The 3,487-nt window shown below is 38.3% G+C and overlaps 1 pseudogene; it reads right to left on the bottom strand.

Annotated features, from left to right (window-relative positions):
- Positions 1-1,352: 1,352 nt before the first annotated feature.
- Positions 1,353-1,780, bottom strand: LOC119257041 (thioredoxin-like protein 4A; annotated as a pseudogene).
- Positions 1,781-3,487: the final 1,707 nt, after the last annotated feature.

The following is a 3,487-nucleotide window of genomic DNA, read 5'->3' as shown; positions in this document are numbered from 1 at the left end:
GAAACAAATGGCAGTATAAAAATCTTTGCCAAAAGTAAACAAGGTTACATTCAGAATACTATCGTATTGTAATGGCGGTATCTAAATTACTTATAATGGTGGTATATAAATTTTATGAATTACTTATAAAAGGTAAAGGAGGAAATAATTTAAAATAATTGTAACAAGATTAATATGTAAATCCATACACAGTCTAAATTAAGTAAACTGTAGCATTAGAAACATGCATGTGGCGGGTAGTGTAACAATGCAGAGCTTTTTGTATGCATTCAAAGTTCGGTGGTTATGAGCTTAAACTAGATTGCTACAATTATAAGCTATTTTATGTAACCTTTAAAGCAACCCTTAAACCCAAACCCCCAAAACCTATAGTAGATAAATAAAAGAAAAAGAGAAACGAATCACATTGTAACACTAATGAAAATCATCAAATCAAAATATAAGAGAGAAGAATTGAAGAAAGGAATTACAAAGCAGCCAGAAACACTGAACAAAACGGCAACGGTGAGTCACGACCTGTCAGCTGGACTAAATTCTCCAATCAAAAGCTGTAGAGTGACTAAGTGGGTGAAAAAACAAGACTCAAGTATATGTTGTTTCCAAAAGACTCCTTGCAGCTTTAAGGACACATATAGATTCAAAGTGAAGGGAAGGAAAATATACCCCACACAAATGGAAACCAAGGCAAAACAGGTGAGGTATACTTATACCAGACATAATATACTTTATTTTTTTAAGATTTATTTTATTTATTTATATGTACTAGACCTGGGGTATAGGCCAGAGGTATGGGGGGGTGAGAGACAGAGTGGGGAGCACAACAGGTGGATCTACTGAAATCCACTGCTGAGGGGAGCAGCGGGGAGACAGGAGAGGTCTGCTGCACCATGTGGGTAGCTCCCTGGCCGGGGATTGAACTCCTGCTGCAGTGGCTGCGGACAGCTTCATAGACTGCATCTTAACCCCTTGCACCACCAGGGAGGCTAGACATAATATACTTTAATACAAAAATGTGACAAGAGGAACAGCAGATCAGCTCACCAAGAAGATATAATTGCAAATATTTATGCAATGAAAATCAAAACACTTAAATAGATAAAGCAAATATTAACAGAGCTGAGGGGAGAAAGAGTCAGCAATACAATATTAAAAGGGGACTTCAGTACCACACTTGCAAGGGTGGATAGATCATCCAAAGACAAAATCAAAAAGTAAACATTGGTGTTGAGTTTCTTGTTTGTTGTTGTTGTTGTTTTGGGAGGGTGGGCAGCAGCCCCACGGGCCATCCTTTATTTCTGAGGGTATTTACAGGGATGTTGGGGCAAGTGCCCGGCCAGGCCCTCTGCGCAGACTCAGTACTGGTACTTGGTGGAGTAGTCCTTGGGGTCACCACCAGCCCGGGGTCCTTGCGGGCGCCCCGGTTCACGGTCTCGATGAGGTCGGTTATCTCCTGCTTGTCCTCCACTGCCCAGTTGATCTTGTTGCTGTTGCCAGTGCCCAGGCCGGTCATGATGTGCTTGGTTCTGCAGAAGAACATGACGGTACAGTGGTCATACAGCTCGCACATCTTGTTGAAGTCGGGTACCTCCGTGATGTCCACCAGGTAGATGATCTTGAAGTTCCTGACCTTCTCGGTGATGCTGTGCAGAACCTCGTCCATCTTCATACAGGTGGGGTCCCAGCCGTGTCCGAAGTGGATGACGACCCCTTGGTCCTGCTCCGACAGGATGGCCTGGTCCACCTGCCAGCCCTTGTGCAGGTGCAGGAGCACGTAAGACATCCTGGGGCCAGGCGGGCTCCAGCGCAACACCTCTGCGGGGGAGGAGCCTGGTGGCGAGTTTTACTTTAGATCAGAACTACCCAGCATTCATATGTAGGACGTTCCATTCAATATCAGCAAAACATGTCTTCTGCTGTGCACAACTGGAATGTTCCCGGATAGATTATGTAACAGGACACAAGTCATAACATGGTTACTAAGTCTTAATATATTTAACTTGCATGAAATCATACCAGGCATTATTTTTCCAACCACAATGGTATGATACTAGGACTCAATTACAGAAATACTTGAAGATTCATAAATATGTGGAGGTTTAACAATGTATTCCCTAACAATTAATGGCTCAAGGTAAAAACTAAAAAGAAATTAAAAAATATATTGAGGAAAAAAATTGGAAACTTTATATAAAAAAATTATGGGGTGTCAAAATAGTTGATCCAAGAGGAAAGCTTGTAAAAAATAAGTGTCCTTAGGAGTAAAATGAAAGCTTTCAAATAACCTAATGATATGAGTAAAGGAACAAGCTACCACTACACCTAAAGTAGTAGAAGAAAGGGAAAAAGAAGAGCAGGGAGAAATAAAGAAGACAGAAAAAGCAATCAAACTATATTTTATAAAAGAAAAAACAATTATATTTAGCTAGATGAAGATAAAAAGAGAGACGTTTCAAATAAAATAATAAAGAATTGAAAACAGAAATACTAAGGATTAAAAGATACTATTATGGAAAACATATGCCAACAGATTAGGTAACCTGCAAAATATGCATAAATTTCTAGAAACATACACACTATAAGGATGAAATCAAGGCTAAATCAAGAAGAAATGGGGCAGATAAATTACTAGTGAGGATATTGAATAAGAAATCAAAAACTTCCCAATAAGTGAAATACCAGCATCATGTGGCTTCACTCATGAATTCTACCAAACATTTAAATAATGAATACTAATCCTTCTCAAACTCTTCCAAAAAAAAAAGAAGAGGAGGGAATACTTTCAGACTCATTTTATGAGGCCAGAATAATCCTGATGCCAACACCAAACAAGTACACTATGAGAAAAGAAAATCACACGCCAATCTCCCTGATGAACATAGGTGCAAAAGTCCTCAGCAGGGTATTAGGAAACCAATTTTATCGATATATTAAAATGATAATGCAGTATGATAAATTTATCCTTGGGGTGTAGGCATGGTTCAACATATACAAGTCAGGATATATACCACATGTACAGGATATATACCACAATTTAAAAGTAAGCGCTAAAAATGATGATATGATTATCTTATCAGATGTAGAAAAAACATTTGACAAAATTCAATATCCCTTTGTGATAAAACCTCTCAACACACTGAAAGGAATATAACGCAATATAGCAAAGGTCATATATTACAAGCCATTCTAACATCCTACTCAATAGTGAAACCTTAAAGTTTTTCCTCTAAAATGAGAAGTAACAGAAGGATGTCCACTCTCACCAAAGTGTATTTAACATGAACACACCCAGAGGTCAGAAAGACGTCCAAATTGGAAATGATGACATAAAACTGTCTGAAGGCGAAATATTTATATATAGAAAACCCTGAAGACTTTACTAAACAAAATCATTAGAATTAATAACAACTTCAGTAAAGTTGCAGGACACCAAATCAATATATAAAAATCCAATGTGCTTCTGTACACTAACCAAAAGCTACTGGAAAGC

Source organism: Talpa occidentalis, unplaced genomic scaffold, assembly GCF_014898055.3.
Source record: "Talpa occidentalis isolate TD23 unplaced genomic scaffold, MPIMG_talOcc4v2.1 talOcc4.4, whole genome shotgun sequence".
Lineage (NCBI taxonomy): Eukaryota > Metazoa > Chordata > Mammalia > Eulipotyphla > Talpidae > Talpa > Talpa occidentalis.
Note: the sequence above shows the minus strand (reverse complement) of the source record. Positions and strands in the feature narration are given on the sequence as shown.